Consider the following 20,922-nt stretch of genomic DNA (forward strand, 5'->3'; position numbering starts at 1 on the left):
GTTTGAAGACTTAAAGGAAAATATTACCAAAATAAGTGAATAGGTGAATCAAGTAGGAGTTCTAGAACTGACAAGACTCGGAAATGAAAAATTTAGCAGATAGGCCTCACATTGAGTTGGAGGCAACAGAGGAAAGGGTCAGTGAACTAGAAGACAGGCCAATGTAAACTAACCAATCTTAAGAACACAGGGTGAAAAAGATTTTTTAAAAATGAAAGCACTTCAGTTACATTTGGTACAATAGTGAACATTCTAAAATAAATCTCAGAAAGGAAAGAGGGAGAGAGTGGGCAGAAAAAAATATTTGAAAAAACATAGCTGAAAATGTCCTAAATTTGATAAAAGAACATTAACATATAAACCCCCAAATCACAAAAACCCCCAAGGAAGAACACGACAGACAAGCACATCATAGTTGAACAATTGAAAAATAAAGAAAAAAGCCCAGAGCAGCCAGAAAGGAAAATATCACAGATAATAAGAGACCAATGGTATGAATCACACCTGATTTTTCTCAGAAGCAATGAGAAATTATGAGATAAGATAATGGAATGACAAATGCTGAAATTCTGCAACCAGTAAAATACATTCTTTTTTTTTTAAATTTTTTATTTTTTATAAACATATATTTTTATCCCCAGGGGTACAGGTCTGTGAATCACCAGGTTTACACACTTCACAGCACTCCCCAAAGCACATACCCTCTCCAATGTCCATAGTAAAATACATTCTTCAAAAAATAAAGGTGACATAGACATTGTCAGTTAAAGGAAGATGAGAGCATTCTTCCGCAGGAAATGTGAAAGGAAGTTATTCAGGGTGAAGAGAAATGACATCAGACGGACACTTGTGCCTTCAAGATGGAAAGAAGATATCCCAAATGGCAAATATGTGGGCAAAATGAAGACTGCTTTCTTTGTTCTGTTGTAATTTCCTTAAAAGATAACTGCCAATTGTTTTTGCCTGTAGTTTATATGACATCAACCATGCTGAGTGTATCTCTCACCCTATGGATAGTAGAAATCAACAATAAAATATCTAGAAAATCTTCAAGTAAAAAATTAGCCACACACATGTAGGTTTATCAACTGTAAACTTTAAAGTAAAACCCTACAATTATGAATCCTGTGCAATGAAACATAGGTCTTTGCAGTCTTGGGGGTAGGCAAAGACTTCATAGGACACGAAAAGCCCTCTTTGTAACATTTAAAAAATGTTAAATTGGTCTTCATAAAATTCTTTTCTTTGAAGGAAAGGAAATGAAAATGAAAATGAGACAAGCCAGAAGCTGGCAGAAAACATTCACAACCTATCTGTCTGGCACAGGATCTTGTATCCAGAATATATAAAGAATTCCTATATCTCCATAATAAAAGACATCCAGTCTGATATTAAAAGTAGGCTAAGGAAGAGGAGTCAAGATGGCGGAGAAGTAGCAGGCTGAGACTACATCAGCTAGCAGGAGATCAGCTAGATAGCTTATCTAAAGATTGCAAACACCTATAAATCCATCGGCAGATCGAAGAGAAGAAGAACAGCAATTCTGGAAACAGAAAACAACCACTTTCTGAAAGGTAGGACTGGCGGAGAAGTGAATCCAAAGTGACGGGAAAATAGATCCGGGGGGGGGGGGAGGGCTCCTGGCAAGTGGTGGAGCAACGGTGCACAAAATCAGGACTTTTAAAAGTCTGTTCCGCTGAGGGACATCGCTCCAGAGGCTAAACCAGGGCGAAGCCCACGCGGGGTCAGCGTAGCCGCAGGTCCCACAGGATCACAGAAGCATCGGGGATGTCTGAGTGTCGCAGAGCTTGCGGGTATTGGAACGGGAAAGCTGGCTACAGAGACAGAGCCGACAGTAAGCTCCCAGCTCAGGATTACCTTGAACTGGTCACAGGCTCGGTGAGCTCAGAGCTCAGCCAGAGGTCAGGCAGATGGGTGCTGTTCTCTGAGGACACACTGAGTAGTGGGGCCCCGGGCTCTCGGCTCCTCCGGGCGAGAGGCCAGGAGGCCGCCATTTGTATTTCCATCCTCCGGAACTCTACGGAAAGCGCTCAGGGAACAAAAGCTCCTGAAAGCAAACCCGAGTGGATTACTCAGCCCGGCCCCTGGTAAGGGCGGTGCAATTCCACCTGGGGCAAAGACACTTGAGAATCACTACACCAGGCCCCTCCCCCAGAAGATCAACAAGAAATCCAGCCAAGACCAAGCTCACCTACCAAGGAGTGCGGTTTCAATACCAAGGAGTGCAGCAGAATTCCAGAGGAGGAGAAAGCAAAGCACGGAATTCATGGCTTTCCCCCTGTGATTTTCGTTTTTTTTTTTTTTTAAGATTTTTATTTATTTATTTGACAGAGAGAGATCACAAGTAGGCAGAGAGGCAGACGACAGAGAGAAAGAGAGATAGAGAGGAGGAAGCAGGCTCCCCGCCGAGCAGAGAGCCCGATGTGGGACTCGATCCCAGGACCCTGAGATCATGACCTGAGCCGAAGGCAGAGGCTTTAACCCACTGAGCCACCCAGGTGCCCTTTTTTTTCTTTTTTTTCTTTTTTCCCTGTGATTTTTTTAGTCTTGCAGTTAATTTAATTTATTTTTCTTTTTTTTTTCTCTTCTTCTGCTAAAATTTTTTCTTTTACCCTTTTCTTTTTTAACGTTTTTTAAACTAGTTTATCTAATATATATATTTTTTCCTTTTTATATTTTTCTTTATTTGTTTTATTTTTTCAAATTCTTTTCTTTTCTTATTTTTTTCTTTTTCTTTTTTTTTTCTTTCTTTCTTTTTGAACCTCTTTTTGAACCTCTTTTTATCCCCTTTCTCCCCCCTCACGATTTGGGATCTCTTCGGTTTTGGTTAAAGCATATTTTCCTAGGGTTGTTGCCACCCTTTTAGTATTTTACTTGCTCCTTCATATACTCTTATCTGGACAAAATGACAAGGCGGAAAAATTCACCACAAAAAAAAGAACAAGAGGCAGTACTGAAGGCTAGGGACCTAATCAATACAGACATCGGTAATATGTCAGATCTAGAGTTCAGAATGACAATTCTCAAGGTTCTAGCCGGGCTCGAAAAAGGCATGGAAGATATTAGAGAAACCCTCTCGAGAGATATAAAAGCCCTTTCTGGAGAAATAAAAGAACTAAAATCGAACCAAGTTGAAATAAAAAAAGCTATTAATGAGGTGCAATCAAAAATGGAGGCTCTCACTGCTAGGATAAATGAGGCAGAAGAAAGAATTAGTGATATAGAAGACCAAATGACAGAGAATAAAGAAGCTGAGCAAAAGAGGGACAAACAACTACTGGACCACGAGGGGAGAATTCGAGAGATAAGTGACACCATAAGACGAAACAACATTAGAATAATTGGGATTCCAGAAGGAGAAGAAAGAGAGGGGAGCAGAAGGTATACTGGAGAGAATTATTGGGGAGAATTTCCCCAATATGGCAAAGGGAACAAGCATCAAAATTCAGGAGGTTCAGAGAACGCCCCTCAAAATCAATAAGAATAGGTCCACACCCTGTCACCTAATAGTAAAATTTACAAGTCTCAGTGACAAAGAGAAAATCCCGAAAGCAGCCCAGGAAAAGAAGTCTGTAACACACAATGGTAAAAATATTAGATTGGCAGCTGACTTATCCACAGAGACCTGGCAGGCCACAAAGGGCTGGCATGATATTTTAAGAGCACTAAACGAGAAAAACATGCAGCCAAGAATATTATATCCAGCTAGGCTATCATTGAAAATAGAAGGAGAGATTATAAGCTTCCAGGACAAACAAAAACTGAAAGAATTTGCAAACACCAAACCAGCTCTACAGGAAATATTGAAAGGGGTCCTCTAAGCAAAGAGAGAGCCTACAAGTGGTACATCAGTAAGGAACAGAGACAATATACAGTAACAGTCACCTTACAGGCAATACAATGGCACTAAATTCATATCTCTCAATAGCTACCCTGAATGTTAATGGGCTAAATGCAAAATCAAAAGACACAGGGTATCAGAATGGATTAAAAAACAAAACCCATCTGTATGTTGCCTCCAAGAAACTCATTTTAAGCCTGAAGACACCTCCAGATTTAAAGTGAGGGGGTGGAAAAGAATTTACCATGCTAATGGACATCAGGAGAAAGCAGGAGTGGCAATCCTTATATCAGATCAATTAGATTTTAAGCCACAGGTTATAATAAGAGATGAGGAAGGACACTATATCATACTCAAAGGGTCTGTCCAACAAGAAGATCTAACAATTTTAAATATCTATGCCCCCAACGTGGGAGCAGCCAACTATATAAACCAATCAATAACAAAATCAAAGAAACACATCAACAATAATACAATAATAGTAGGGGACTTTAACACTCCCCTCACTGAAATGGACAGATCATCCAAGCAAAAGATCAGCAAGGAAATAAAGGCCTTAAACAACACACTGGACCAGATGGACATCACAGATATATTCAGAACATTTCATCCCAAAGCAACAGAATACACATTCTTCTCTAGTGCACATGGAACATTCTCCAGAATAGATCACATCCTCGGTCCTAAATCAGGACTCAACCGGTATCAAAAGATTGGGATCATTCCCTGCAGATTTTCAGACCACAATGCTCTGAAGCTAGAACTCAACCACAAGAGGAAGTTTGGAAAGAACCCAAATACACGGAGACTAAACAGCATCCTTCTATAGAATGAATGGGTCAAGCGGGAAATTAAAGAAGAATTGAAGAAAATCATGGAAACAAATGATAATGAAAATACAACGGTTCAAAATCTGTGGGACACAACAAAGGCAGTCCTGAGAGGAAAATATATAGCAGTACAAGCCTTCCTCAAGAAACAAGAAAGGTCTCAGGTACACAACCTAACCCTACACCTAAAGGAGCTGGAGAAAGAACAAGAAAGAAACCCTAAGCCCAGCAGGAGAAGAGAAATCATAAAGATCAGAGCAGAAATCAATGAAATAGAAACCAAAAAGACAATAGAGCAAATCAACGAAACTAGGAGCTGGTTCTTTGAAAGAATTAATAAAATTGATAAACCCCTCGCCAGACTTATCAAAAAGAAAAGAGAAAGGACCCAAATAATTAAAATCATGAATGAAAGAGGAGAGATCACAACTAACACCAAAGAAATACAAACTATTATAAGAACATACTATGAGCAACTCTACGCCAACAAATTTGACAATCTGGAAGAAATGGATGCATTCCTAGAAACATATAAACTACCACACCTGAACCAGGAAGAAGTAGAAAGCCTGAACAGACCCATAACCAGTAAGGCGATTGAAACAGTCATTAAAAATCTCCAAACAAACAAAAGCCCAGGGCCAGATGGCTTCCCGGGGGAATTCTACCAAACATTTAAAGAAGAACTAATTCCTATTCTCCTGAAACTGTTCCAAAAAATAGCAATGGAAGGAAAACTTCCAAACTCATTTTATGAGGCCAGCATCACCTTGATCCCAAAACCAGACAAAGATCCCATCAAAAAAGAGAGCTATAGACCAATATCCTTGATGAACACAGATGCGAAAATTCTCACCAAAATACTAGCCAGTAGGATTCAACAGTACATTAAAAGGATTATTCACCACGACCAAGTGGGATTTATTCCAGGGCTACAAGTTTGGTTCAACACCCGCAAATCAGTCAATGTGATACAACACATCAATAAAAGAAAGAACAAGAACCATATGATACTCTCAATAGATATTGAAAAAGCATTTGACAAAGTACAGCATCCCTTCCTGATCAAAACTCTTCAAAGTGTATGGAGAGAGGGCACATACCTCAATATCATCAAAGCCATCTATGAAATCCCACTGCAAATATTGTTCTCAATGGAGAAAAACTGAAAGCTTTTCTGCTAAGGTCAGGAACACGGCAGGGATGTCCATTATCACCACTGCTATTCAACATAGTACTAGAAGTCCTAGCCTCAGCAATCAGACAACAAAAGGAAATTAAAGGCATCCAAATCGGCAAAGAAGAAGTCAAATTATCACTCTTTGCAGATGATATGATACTATATGTGGAAAACCCAAAAGACTCCACTCCAAAACTGCTAGAACTTGTACAGGAATTCAGTAAAGTGTCAGGATATAAAATCAATGCACAGAAATCAGTTGCATTTCTCTACACCAACAACAAGACAGAAGAAAGAGAAATTAAGGAGTCAATCCCATTTACAACTGCACCCCAAACCATAAGATACCTAATAAACCTAACCAAAGAGGCACAGAATCTATACTCAGAAAACTATAAAGTACTCATGAAAGAAATTGAGGAAGACACAGAGAAATGGAAAAATGTTCCATGCTCATGGATTGGAAGAATAAATATTGTGAAAATGTCTATGCTACCTAAAGCAATCTACACATTTAATGCAATTCCTATCAAAGTACCATCCATCTTTTTCAAAGAAATGGAATAAATAATTCTAAAATTTATATGGAACCAGAAAAGACCTTGAATAGCCAAAGGGATATTGAAAAAGAAAGCCAAAGTTGGTGGCATTACAATTCCGGACTTCAAGCTCTATTACAAAGCTGTCATCATCAAGACAGCATGGTACTGGCACAAAAACAGACACATAGATCAATGGAACAGAATAGAGAGCCCAGAAATAGACCCTCAAGTCTATGGTCAACTAATCTTCGACAAAGCAGGAAAGAATATCCAATGGAAAAAAGACAGCCTCTTCAATAAATGGTGTTGGGAAAATTGGACAGCCACATGTAGAAAAATGAAATTGGACCATTTCTTTACACCACACACAAAAATAGACTCAAAATGGATGAAGGACCTCAATGTGAGAAAGAAATCCATCAAAATCCTTGAGGAGAACACAGGCAGCAACCTCTTCGACCTCAACTGCAGCAACATCTTCCTAGGAACATAGCCAAAGGCAAGGGAAGCAAGGGCAAAAATGAACTATTGGGATTTCATCAAGATCAAAAGCTTTTGCACAGCAAAGGAAACAGTTAACAAAATCAAAAGACAACTGACAGAATGGGAGAAGATATTTGCAAACGACATATCAGATAAAGGACTAGTGTCCAAAATCTATAAAGAACTTAGCAAACTCAACACCCAAAGAACAAATAATCCAATCAAGAAATGGGCAGAGGACATGAACAGACATTTCTGCAAAGAAGACATCCAGATGGCCAACAGACCCATGAAAAAGTGCTCCATATCACTCGGCATCAGGGAAATACAAATCAAAACCACAATGAGATATCACCTCACACCAGTCAGAATGGCTAAAATCAACAAGTCAGGAAATGACAGATGCTGGCGAGGATGCGGAAAAAGGGGAACCCTCCTACACTGTTGGGGGGAATGCAAGCTGGTGCAGCCACTCTGGAAAACAGCATGGAGGTTCCTCAAAATGTTGAAAATAGAACTGCCCTATGACCCAGCAATTGCACTACTGGGTATTTACCCTAAAGATATAAGCGTAGTGATCCAAAGGGGCACGTGCACCCGAATGTTTATAGCAGCAATGTCCACAATAGCCAAACTATGGAAAGAACCTAGCTGTCCATCAACAGATGAATGGATCAAGAAGATGTGGTATATATACACAATGGAATACTATGCAGCCATCAAAAGAAATGAAATCTTGCCATTTGCGACAACATGGATGGAACTAGAGCGTATCATGCTTAGCAAAATAAGTCAAGCAGAGAAAGAGAACTATCATATGATCTCCCTGATATGAGGAAGTGGTGATGCAACATGGGGGCTTAAGTGGGTAGGAGAAGAATCAATGAAACAAGATGGGATTAGGAGGGAGACAAACCATAAGTGACTCTTAATCTCACAAAACAAACTGAGGGTTGCTGGGGGGAGGGGGGTTGGGAGAGGGGGGGTGGGGTTATGGACATTGGGGAGGGTGTGTGCTTTGGTGAGTGCTGATTCACAGACCTGTGCCCCTGGGGATAAAAATACATGTTTATAAAGAATAAAAAATTAAAAAAAAAAAAGTAGACTAAGGACAAGAATGGACACTTTACAAATGGCCAATAAGCACAGGCAGAGGTGCTCCACATAATTAGTTATTAGAGAAATGTAAATTAAAAGCACAATGAGACATCATTTCTCATGCACTAGAATGCTCAATATTTTTACCAGGACTGACCACACCAAATGTCAGCAGAGACGTGAAGCAACTCCAACTCTCATACATTGTTGGCGGGACCCTACCATCACCTAGAAAAAGTATTTGGCAGCAATTTATAAATTCAATATTCACTTACAGCATGACCTGGCCATATTTCTCCTATGTAGTTCTCCAGAGAAAACACGTTTGTCCACAAAACGACTTGTGCATGTTCTTTCCAGCTGTATTCATGATACTCCAAAACTGGAAATAAGCCAAGTGGCCATCAACAGGTGAAGGGATACATAAAGTATGATATAACCGTCTGGTTAGTTACTTCTCAGCCAATCGGAGGAGGGACACCAGTTACAGCAGACCTTAGTGCAGGGACCATGAAGAAGATGGGCTGAGAGTCCTCCCAAACAGACGCCGTGGCTACGGGGACATGGTGAGGCCAGAGAGGGACCCCTGAAGACCAGGAGGGAGGAACTCCGCTTCCTCGTGGGGCTAGAGCCTTCTCTCTGAACGCCATGGAGTAAAGATCCACTTCCGGCATGTGGCCCATGTCTTGGAAAAGGAAGAGGGGAAGAGAAACCTAGGACAACATCAGACACTTAGACCACACGGAGTCTAAGTTTTATAAAACAGTATGAAATTGAGAAATCTCTGGTGGGTAGAAGGAAATATTTTCTTGCTACCAATAGGAAAGGGGCCTTTATTTTAAGATGAGCTTAGATATTTTTTAAACAGGATGAAAGTTATGTATTTTCGCACTTCTGACATGTGGTTGAGCTATTCTTATATTTCTAGATGATCTAAAAACTGGCTTGAGGCACCCAGGGGATCCTTTGCACTAAGGTGTACTCCTGGTCATAGAACATGCTACAATAGGCCTCACTGAGCTGTGTTAGCTTAACATGAACTATTGTCCCTTTAAAATTCAAATGAACTCCAGGGCAGTTTCTCTTCTAGAGAAAGAACATTTTCCACACTGACTCAGTACTAACTCTTAAGAAACAGGTCTGCATTTTGTCAAATATTAAAAATCGATTGTTGAAATGAAATCTTAGAGGTCCCATGAAATCCTAAAGGTGTTCAAGTGTTCACCTTCCACTTCAGAGTCCAAAGTCTTGGAAGAGCCCTGGCTTCTGCTCTAGGAGGGAAGGGTGGGGTGATCTTTCCCTGCATCCTCTGTACCCCAAGCATCACCTGTGGATGAGAGGTGCATCTCAGTGCCTCAGAGGATTGAGATTCTTTCATCACTAGAAAATTCTAGAGACAGGTTGGAACTTGAGTGACCAACCATCCTTGTTTGCTTGGTACTATCTTAGCTTTAACACTGGGAGTCCCACATCTCAAGATATTTCTCAGTTTCATGCAGATGATGCTTTGGTCACCACACAGGTAACCCAAGAGTTGTAGGATAGAGGCTCACCCTCCTTGCAGGGCTGCCTCCTGTCCCAGAGCCTTCTGCTGGAGTGGCTTCCTGGGGCTGATACCTTCCTCTGTGTCCTCCCTGCAGCCTGTTCTCCAGGCATTGTGTTCTCTTTGTTATTAACTGCCCCCTCCGCCCCTCCCCACCAAGTGTCCTTGGATTTGGGCTACAACCTGTCTGTCTGTCTTGGCTCTTGTTGGTATCTCCTGTTCAATGATACCATTGTAGTTCCCAAGAGGATCCAGAGTTCAGAAAGTTTTTTTTTAAAAAACACCTATGAGTTATGCATAAATTTACATAGCTATCAGTTCTGATGATAAAAAGTCTTTTGTCTTTTATCTGCTGTTGTTTTATTTAGAGCAATGTAATTCCAACATGCTTTAAAATTATATGGCATCAACGTTCACGATACTCTTCTGAGCCCTCTTAGGTTCAAGGAGAAGCCCAGTTTGGGGAGTGGAGTTTTTGTTTTGTGTTTGGACACCATGAGTCCTGGCGAGGTGGAACAGAATGCCAGAAAGGAGAAGAGGGGTCATGCTCCCCGCTCTTCCACTGGGTTCAGGGGCCCATCGCTGAGGTGCAACCACAGCTCTAGGTGGGCTTGTCAGGTCAGCAGCGGGAATGACGGTGCAGACCCTGGCAGCCATTCATTCATACATTCTTTCATTCAACAACTCTGCATTACATGCGGAGGAGCTTCAGAGGTGAAACAGAAGCTGCTCAGGCCTTCACCGAGGCTCTGGCTATCACCGGCCGCCAAGCTAACTGGCAGGTCCAGTTTCATCCCCTCCCTGCCTTGCAAACAGCTTTGTAAGTGGAAGCTTCCTGAACAACTGTAGGGTCGCAGGGGAGGAAACATTCTTTTTCCCTCAACCACCTTGGGCTCCTTGGCTGTGTCTGAACATTAAATGAAAAGACAAATTAACAGGAAAAAAAACACACCAACTGGTGGGATCTAAGTTCCACATGACACAGGAGCCTTCATAAGGAAATGAAGAACCAAAGGCACCATTCGACCTGAGTATTTTATTTGAGGTTTGATGAAGAGTTGAGGAGTCTGAGGCAAGCGCTGTGGACGGGGCCATATGCAGCAAGGCATGTTTGTAGGAATCTTCCTAGCATCTGTTTGTCTCTGGAGGTTCGGATGTGCCTTTCCTCTGGGTGTGGACAGTGCACCTCTCCCATGAGTGTTTTATGACCAGTTTCAGGGCCGAAGGGCAAGTGGAGAAGGATGTCTGAGTCACCTTCCATTTTCTCAAACCCCATCAACTTAAAATACACAGGATGTGAAGCAAGTTGCCGTATTTTGGGATGGTGTGTCCTGAACCCATCAGGGCTCTGGCAATCACAAAGCCATCTCATGTCAGAGCAGAGTCTGCTGTTGTACAGTGGAGAAGCAGGGGCAGAGACTGGTGAACTCAACACCATTCTCTATCACGGCCCCTTCCCCCCGTGGACTCTAGGCACACTCCTTGGTGACAAAAGCCAGGGCCTTGATGCCAGGACTGGATTAACAAAACACTAGCCCATTTGTAAGATGGCACTAAAAAAAAAAAAAGAATCCCCAGTCCTTCCATTAGTTGGACACAGCAGACAATCCCAGAGTCACAGATCTGAGCACGAGCGCCAGAATTTGCATCTGCGAACTACCTCCCAAAGGGTCCAAGAGAATGGCAGTTCACGGACACCTGGAAAAGGCTGGGGCACCTGGTTAGGGAGGGAGGAATGGCAGAAATGGGCACAAATCAGGAGTAACGTGGCCAGGGGGTCACTGATGGGCTGAACAACAATGTGAGATTTCAAGTCTCAGGCAATGGCACCCCAACCACAGAGCTGTGGTGCGTCCACCTCCCAGACAGGAAAGGAAGAGCTTGCACCCCCAGCTCCTGCCCACCCCTCCGGAGGGAAGGAGTGCTGCCCCCCGGGGAAGCTGGGGGTTGCAGAGATGGGAAAAAGTGCTGAGTGGCCCCAAATACACCACAGCTCTCTCCCCAAGGCTTCGCTGTTCCTTTGCTGCCAGGCCTCACAGAGGACTCTGCAGAAATACAGGAGGATGCTTGTGGGTCTTCACAACCTTCTGTGCTATGTTGAGTAATGGCATCCTCAAAATAGCGGTGGGCTAATTCCTAGAAACTCTGTTACCCTCTGCAGCCAAAGGGACTGTGATGTGATGTGATGAAATGATGGATCTGGAGAGGGGGAGCTCACCCTGGATCATCGGAATGGACCCTAAGTGTAATTATTAGGGTCCTTGTAGAGTGAGGCAAGGTCGAAGGAGAGAAGGCCCTGGATGATGGAGCCTGATGTCAGAGTAATGCACTTTAAGACAAAGAAAGAGGCCACACGCCAAAATACCCCAGTGACCTCAGGAAGCTGGAACAGTCCAATCTGCCCCAGAGCCTCCCAGAAGAACAGCTCTTGGACTTGAGCCCAGAGACACTGATTTCAGGCTTCTGGCCTCCAGAGCGGGCAGAGAATACATTTGTACTGTTTCAAGCTTACCAAGGGTGTTCCTGCAGCCCTAAGAAACGAGAACACATTGCAGGGGAAAGGCAGGAATGAGGAGAGGGACCAAGGGGCTGACCCGTCACATCCCAGGAACCCAGACTTCTGCCTCCCTGCTGGGAATACCTCCCGAAAATTCTCAGCAAGGAAACACTGGGTCCTCCAGGATTCAGCAGAACGCTGGGATAAGCTGTGATCCTTCAGGATCTCCAAGTGGGCCAACTCAGCCGCCCTCGGCCTCCAGCAGGTAGGACATTCTATGACCCTTCTGGATCCTGGGCCAGCTTAATAGGCTCCCAGAATGGCAGCGAGCCCCGACAGCTGGAGTGGAGGCGGGCACCCACTCGCTGGGCACAGTGGGAAACTCCGTGCCGCCCAGGAGTTGGAAAGAGCGTATGGATGGTCTGAACACGCACATAGGGGCAACTTCCAGATCAGAGGAGGAGCTGAGAAGGCTCAGCAGGGGAAGAGGGCCACTGATCCCTCAGAGTTGCCCCTGTACTCCAGACACAGAGCGTCGGGGACACGAGGCTGGGTCACAGGGGCATTTCAAGAGATGTACAAACAAACCCAGGTGAGAACCAAATGTTTCCTGCTGGCTCATTTTGTTCCAGCCTCAGCCCCAGTGTATTTACCTTGACATTTCTCAGCACGGTGGGGTGTGGAGAGGGGGAGGGGAGACGCTCCAGTCCCTCCTTGTGGGGACAGGTAATTTGGGCAAAGCTCCTATTTACTGAAATGGCTTTCTACTGACACAGAAAAAAAGTCCCGAAATAAAGAGGTCTGTAATTGTTTGCTTCCTTTTGCTTTTTTGGTTACAACAGTAAAAACTGTCCTTCAAACAGAGTCCCAGAGGACATCAGAGCTTGACAATGACGAATGGGGAACAGATGTTTCTGGGCCATCAGAATGGAAGCTTCCTCCTCAACACGTGGGCTCCGCGACGCAGGGACTGGGTCAACGATCGACCTTGGAGGCCAGACGGACCAGCCCTGGTGGCCAGTGCTGGGGATGTGAGGGCGTGCGGGACCCGGGGCCTCCTGCTTCCCCTGAGTTGGGCAACTCCAGGCTTCTCGCTGCCTTGGGAATGGGGGCGTGTTGCCGTGAATGAGGAACTGGGACCAGCCCTGATTTCCCAGCAGGGGATGGCTCAGCCCGCAGTGTTTTCTCTCCTTGGGGCCTGCCAGGCAGGTCTCAGGACCTATGAGCCAGCTCAGCAGTTCTGGGCCGCTGTGTCAGAGGTCTGTGCTCACTCTCCTGTCACTTCATTCCCCACCCTACTGCGTGGCCCGTGTGTGGAGCCTGGCAGAGGGAGTGGGGGATGGGGCTGATAACCAGGGCGGCTTCCTCCTCCAGGGCCTCCCCTGCCCCATTCAGCCCCTGCCTCATCCCTGGGCTACCCCCAGCTTCTGCACTAAGTGCCCACGGGATCATTCAGTGGGAGGCTCTGGGGGGTTGGAGGGTTCAAGAGGGAGCACTGGACTGGGCCAGGTGTACCAGGCCAACGCTTGGGGGACATCCCATGGGGAGCCAGAGGAGCCCTACCCTGGGCTCTGAGGTTCCCCTACACTCAAAACCACTCCCTCGCCTGCCAGTGACGTGGCAGAGGGGTTGAAGAAGCCGCACACATCACCTTCCCTTCCACACTCGCGACATCCCCCGTGCGGCCAGTGGACACTGGCTGCTCTTCCACTCCCATTAGGAAGCACTGGGACCTGCTGTGGGAAGGGCTGCAGAGGCGAGTGGGTAGGAGGCGGGTTCTGGAAGACAATGCCCTGGGTTCAAACCCCAGCTCCAGGACACCCCTTTCACGTGCTCCAGCATTTCAAAACCTCTGGGTGCCTCAGTTTCCCCATCCTTAAATGGTGAGAAGTTTAGTACTCCTCTGTGAGGAGACAGGGCCTGTCAAGAGCTCAGTGCCGGCCTCCCCCAAGGGGAGGCCGGGTACAGATGAGGAAAAGAGGCTCAGAGAGCTGAGCACCTGGCCTCAGGGACAGAGTGAAATCTGAACCCAGGTGGTTGGACAGTGTGTCCACCAAGCCACAGTCCCCCGCACCCGGCCGCCTTTCATGGGCCACCGGCACACATGCTTGGGTCTCCCTGCCCTTGCGGCCGATGTGCACCAGCGGGTATCCGACGGGGAGGCTGCCAGGAGCCACGTCGTGGCACCATGAATTCTGTGCAGAGGGCAGGGGGGCAAAGGGGGTGGCTGGAGCCCAGTTTGCTCTCGCGAAGCACTTCCTGAACGGCACATTCGGTTACCACAAAATGAGTCAAGGTCCCTTTCAAGTGGCTTGCCGAGCTTCCCTCTGATCTGGCACAGCCTCCCCGGGATGGACAGGCAGCAAGTTCCCTGATGAGCAGCCAGGCCCCGCCTGGAGACCCCTTCATTGGGCACGGGCACTGACTCGCTTTCCCTACAACAACCCCCCTGGGGCCAGGTCTGCTCTTGTCCTTGGTTTACAAATGGGGACACCAAGGCTCAGAGAGGTTGGATGAGTTGCTTCGGGTCACACGGCTGGCGGGGACCAAGGCTGGGGTTTGAATTCACTCCTGTCTGGCCCTCACTGGTCCCTTTCTTCTGCCTGGCTCATTGTGGGAAGAGGAAGCAGTATTCACCTCCCCTGCCTGTGTCAAGAAGAGGCCTGGAAGCTCTCTCTGGTTTCTTCTGCAAGTCGGGGCTGGAGAGACAAGACTGTGGAGTTGGAAGGATTAGAACCAATCTCTCACATCTGAGGGGGAAATAGGGGTTTGTGATCTCTGGGCAGGAAATACAAGAGCCCCACTGTTGGGCCAGCGTCCCCCTGTGGACTATTCCCAAATAAGAAAGGGGTCACTCTGCCCACAAAGGATCTCATCTGAAAGACTGGATGAGGGAGAAGCCACAGAAGGCTTTCACTAAAACCTGGCTTCAGGACCTAGCACATACCTGAGTGGAGGGGAAGACAGGAAGGGTCCTTCATCCTGGAATGAGGGCAGGGGGCCACAGGGCTAGAGGCTCTGCTAGGAATGTGCTGCCCAAGACCAGTGTGGGTCCTGCCCCACGGGGTCTTTTTGGGTCCCTGGACAAGAAGGAGGGATTCTCAGTGGCACTTGGGAAATGAGAGAGAAAAAAAGGAAGCAGGTGCATTTTGAAATAAACACAGCCTGTGGAAAACCAACCCTAGCCAAGAGGGGCTGAATTGTGCTGGTGGGGATTCGGTTCTTTGTTTTTGCTTTTGTCACTGATGTTTTGATTCAGTTTAGGAGTTTTCTTCGTAATCACGACTAGGAAACTCAGAAGGCCATTGAGACAACAACAGCAAAACAAAACGGGACAATAGCAACAGTTCAATAAATCTGACGGTTTCAGCCAGCTCACCCAGCTGTTGAAATGGAAATCAGTTCAAACCTGAAGTCACACCTTCCCCTGCACAACCCTCCAACCCCCCTGCCCCCCAGCTCTCTGCACAGCTAAGGATTGCACATAAATGTCCAATGAGTTTGAAAGACAAGATTAAGAATGTTCCTTAGGACATTAAAAGTCCGGAGAAGTCCTGCAGTCATAGAAAGAGTTCTACTACTGAATCCAAGGCTAGTCCAGAAAACATTTTTCTGGCAAAATGCCTATGTTATCTCTCTGTGGAGCACATACTGAGACCCGCCAGCCTGGCCATCTGGGAATGGGAGCAATACTGGTCCCAATGCTTATTGAGGAGAGGTGAACTTCTGCTCCCTACTCTAAGGGCCCGACTCCTAGTCTTGCCCCTGAGAGTTTAGCCAGACCCATTGTTTAAAACTCTAGGATGTAGATAACCCTTTTAACGACTGCCTGGGTTCAAACTAATGGGCTCTCCAAATCTGGCCCACTGCTTGTCTTTGTCAATAAAGTTTTAGTGGCATGGAGCATAATTCTACAATGCCTGAATATCATGGAAATTTTAGATTTTAAATCCCCGTAATTTGGACCAACCCAGGTTCTACAGTCAAGTGGTTGATGTGACTGGCCCACAGAAGGGTTCAATTGTAAAGGGGTGTGAGTGTGTATGTGTGTGTGTATGTGTGTGTGAATGAAGAGGATGCAAGTAGGAACAGAGCTGGGGGAGGGAGAGAGGTTTTGTTGCTCAAGAATATCAAATCGGGAGTCAGAGCAGGGCTCCGATCCCAGCTCCATCACTGGGCAAGTTATGTCACCCAAAAAGCCTGCTTGATTATGTGTGACAAACACGGTGATAATGTCTTTGGCTGGGCAGTGCTGTTGGGGACAGCAAATGGGATTGTATACGCAGAGCCCCTTGGTCACCTCCCAGAAGGCTCAGCCCTTCTGGCTAAGTGTGCCCAGTGTGTATTCATCGGTCAACAAATACGATTCCTATCCAGGAATTATTCATGGGAGCCGTATTCAGGGGGCAGGCAGTATCTGGGGAGACAAAACCCCCTTTCTTTCCTGGCTGGCTGTTAGGTGCTAATTTGGGTCACTTCCCAAGGGTGACCTTCAGCTCCATTCCCAAATGCCCAGTGAGGGCGCTGATGGTCTCCTGTGTAACGAGGGCACGCCACGTACAAACCACATAACCACCCAGGAAGCAGGTGGTCTGGGAAGTGCAACCCGCGAACTGAAGAGGACCCTTGGGCAAATGGCAGGGTGCAAGTGGCTTTTAAGCTGGGATTCATGATGAAACATTGGGGATTCCAGGGGGCAAACTTGAACAGACCTGCTCTCTGTCAGCCGGCGAGGTCTGCTTAGAGAGACGCAAGTGTTTATCGGCGACAACCTTTAGTTTTTACTGCCCTCAGTTGCCTTGTATATTTAATAGGGAAATTGGCTGAAGTGGTTACTAAGCCACGCGGAGAAAAAGGAAGGGAGAGGGGAGCCACTCTCCGACCCCGAAGTTGGCAAAGTCGCCTCATTAATCAGACCTGTGCTAGGATACAACGTTATTCATGTTTAGGGCATTAAAACTTGAAGCTAAAATTGTAGCAGGAGGTAATCTGAGTACATGCAGCCTGTCTCTCTGCAACAGATTTATGATGTTTACTCAACGATGGATGGGAACTTTCGGGGAGAGAAGGATTTCCCCCCTCCTTTTCAAAATACATCGTCAGCCCACAGTGATCAAGTTCCCAATTTTTGTGTGAGTGTGCACAGCCTTTAAAAAAAAAAAAAAAAAACCGGTCTGCAGGGGTGATAAGAGCAGATCCTGTATTTCTGTATTTAATCTCCACCACTCTGAGCTCAGCTGAAGGACAGACTGGAATGAGCTGTCTGCGAGACAAGTGGTTCTTGGGGCGCTCTTGGACTGCATTGCTTGGCCTGAGATGTTCTACAAAGAACCACCCGCCCAGGCCCTGATGCTGATCAGGGGCATTGACATGGGGCCGCCCCACAAGGGACTCAGAGAATTCCCAGCAAAACCCTCTGGGTTCCATGCTGAAAGATGGCTTGCGGGTGCATCGTGGTTCTAGTTTTGGGAGTTGATGGCTGGTGACTTCAGAAGAGTGAGACCTCCCATTTCCCAAGCGTTCGCACCTCCTTCCTCTGCACAAGCTCCCTCTCACATAGAGAAGGGAGAGGTGGGGCTGCTCAGAAGAGAATCGCTTTCCAGAAGGTTCCTTCACCATGCAGCAGGTGGAGCGGTCATCCTGTGCCTGAACGAGGAAGCAATGAGTGCGTGAACTGGGAAGCACTCGGGAGCACTCATCGTCTCGCCTGGTGGCAGATGAAGTGGGAGGCAGGGAGCCACACGTGCCTGTTCTGGTCCGGCTGGTCTTTGGTTGTACAACTTTGCCTCAGACCTGATGGGTGCGCAATACACTGGGGACAATAATACCCATTAGATAGGGCTGTTTCACAGACTGAACTGGTATTTCTAAGCCATTTGGTTAAAGAAGCCCACTGTGAGTATCCCCTTTGCCACTTCCTGACTGGGTCACTTTGGGCAAGCTACTTGCCCATGCTGAGCCTTCATTTCTGTACCGTAAAATGAGGATAAAACTAGGACAGGCCCCAGAGGGCCATGGATGAGGGTATGCAAGTGCTTTTTAGAAGAATACAAGCTTAGAGATTTTCAATAAATACAAGGTTCCTGTCTCCATTTCATAGAAAGATGCATTTCTTTTTGAATTTGGGGTGTAGGATGGGAATTAGAGATTGTATTTTGTGCTGAAGTCACAAATACTGGCGTAAAAAGCTAAACATCCTTATATGATACAGACCCCGAGGGGATCTACATGATGCTCTTACAACGTGTTCCCCTTAGACGCATGGAAAGCCTGCCTAAAGGGAACACTGCGATTTCACGATATTTTCCTTCCCAGGGTCTCTGGCTTTCTAGTACTTGGGTGTTTGTCTCATCATTGAACCCAGTGTGGCACAACAGACTGAAAGTAGGCGCGACTTTTTCGCTCCCAGTAAACACTAGAATTTCCCTGTTTGAACTAAATATAAAAATCATGAAATTAGATTCAAAGACACCGCTCCTCCCTCCCACTCGGCTACACCAAGGAAGACTTTTTCTAACGGTGGGGGTTTGGGGGAAGGCTGGGGCTAGGAGAGGGAAACTGAACTAGTTTCAAGTGTGACTAGCACTTGTAATGATGAAGATTTATTTGCCAATGGAAGAAATACTTGCAAATCAACCTTTTTTTTTTTTTTTTTTTAAATAAGGGGTCATGCTCATATATGCAGCACAATTCACATACAAGCATTTATGCAATTTTGCAAAGAAGTTTCAACATAGAAACACACACACACACACACACACACACACGAATTATATTCAGCAACACTGCCCAAGCAGCCTTTGCCTTAAAAACATCTACTTTACTGTCTGGCTGGAGAACCACTGGCCAGGGAGTGAGAATCCTGGTCGTTATCTAAGGGCCCAGAGAGTTGGGTTGTAGAAACTAGAACCAACCAGCCAACAGGAACAGTGTCAACAGGCAGCACCACAATAAAGTGACTTTTTCGACACTCTAAGTGCATGTTAAAACAGCCCCCAACTTTCCGATTTAAATAGTTCAAAATGAATCAAGGGGAAGAAAAGACAGCATTAAACCACACCCAACTGAGCTTCTCAAAAATATCTTATTAACACAGCCTTCCAAATAAATCCTCAAACTTACCAGTCTCCACAAACTTCGCGCACTGACTGATGCTCCTGTCAACTAGAAAGGATGCAGAGAGGGAAATGAGTGCCAGTTCCATTCTTTACTGTTTACCTGATGTCCCACCTGGTTTGCTTTGAGAGGGAGGCTGTTTGCAGAGCCACTGGAATGTGTGGAATGGTTTGCTGGTAAGGCCAGCTCTGGCCTTCCAGAACTAAACCTCCAAATGAATTGCAGAGGACGAAGACCTTGAGTTCTGTTTTTCTGCAGTGTTGACTCATATGTGTGTGTGTTCATAACATTTAAAGAAGTAATGTGCCTGGAGAACAGGAAGGGAGCTGCTTTACAAGCAAAGATAAGATGTGATTAGAGTATGGGGTTGATCAGATAAAGATACCACACACACAATTTGGATTTTAGCCGGTTCTTTAATTTATTCTGAAGGAAAAGGAGGGGAGAAGGATGGGGACCAAGAGCATTAGGAATTGGCTTCCCACGAGCTGCCTCTCTTAAACAAACCTTGTGGCCTGTTTCAATCCCATCTTTAAAAAGACGGGATTCGTTTCCTCTTCTCAGCCTCCCTGTCCCCCGCTTCATCCTTCTTCTAAGAAGGCAGGCAGAAACTTCCTTAGAAGTCCTATCTACACCATCCTGTCTTAGAAGACTTGAAGCATTTGTTTTCAATGTCCTCAGTTTACCTGCCAATGGAAGTATTACTGGAAAGAGGTTCCACGAGCTTTGGGCTAATAATCACAACTTTTATAAGTATAAATAGTGAAAAGTGGGAGAGTCATTCCAAGACTGGGTTCCGCATCAAGTCTTACGAATCTAAAAGATGTGCCATCATCTCTTACAATGTTAGTGGGATTTCATCACAACTGCACACAGAACGGGTTTCTCTTTTCCCTCCAACTATTTGAAAGCACATTACAAATCCTGTGGTCTGTGGTCTTTTTTTTTTTTTTTTAATTTTTAAATTTTAATTCTCGTATCGTTAACATACAGTGTAATATTCGTTTCAGGTGCAGAATAGAGTGATTCCACAGCTCATCCATCCCCCAGTGCCCGTCCTGACGAGCACACTCCTTCAACCCCTTCACCTATTTCACCCCTCCTGGACCCTCCTCCCCTCGGGCAACCATCCATTTGTTGTCTATAGTTAAGAGTTTCTTGGTTTGCCTATTTTTTCCCCTTTGCTCGTTTGTTTTGTTTCTAAAATTCTACACATGAGTGAAATCATATGGTGTTTGTCTTTCTCTGTCTGACCTACCTTGCTTAACATCATATGCTCTAGCTCCATCCAGGTCGTGGCAAATGGCAAGATCTCATTCTTTTTAGGGCTGAGTAATATTCCATTCTGTGTGTCTACCACTCTTCTTTATCCATTCATCTGTCCATAGATATACAGAGGTGGACTACCTCTGTAGTTTGGCTATTGTGGACATCGTTGCTGTAAACACTGGCGTGCATGTATCCCTTTGAATCGGATCTTGTGTTTTGGCAATACCTCTATGGGGCTTGAAAGCTATAAAGTCATATCTTCATTTAATAGTTAAGGAAATCACAGGGCAGAGGTCGAATGACACTTGCAGGTGGAAAGCTTGTGCTAGAATCTGGGTCTTCCTTGTTCCGGTTGGTTCCCTCTCCTTGTTCTCATTGATCACAAATATTCTTAGACAATCCATGGGCAGGGACAGCGTTTGTCAACAAAACCGCTGCGAGCTGCCTGCCTGGGAAAAGAAAGGTAGCACCTTGCATATCGCAAATCTATCTTAAGTCTCGT

General features: G+C 45.6%; 1 long non-coding RNA gene across 6 annotated transcripts in view; it reads right to left on the reverse strand.

Annotated features, from left to right (window-relative positions):
* The window catches only part of LOC309870849, a 225,094-nt gene that overhangs the window by 133,520 nt on the left and 70,652 nt on the right, over nt 1-20,922 (reverse strand). Inside the window, exons 3-4 of one of the 6 annotated variants that reach the window (XR_014314853.1) lie at nt 17,563-17,681; nt 14,983-15,115 (exon numbers count right to left, since the gene is read on the reverse strand). The exons of the other annotated variants lie outside the window; for them this stretch is intronic. This is a non-coding gene — a long non-coding RNA (uncharacterized lncRNA). The remainder of the gene's footprint in view (nt 1-14,982; nt 15,116-17,562; nt 17,682-20,922) is intronic. 6 annotated transcript variants of the gene reach the window in all.

The sequence above is a fragment of the Mustela nivalis genome (assembly GCF_964662115.1).
Source record: "Mustela nivalis genome assembly, chromosome: 8".
NCBI classification, from domain to species: Eukaryota; Metazoa; Chordata; class Mammalia; order Carnivora; family Mustelidae; genus Mustela; species Mustela nivalis.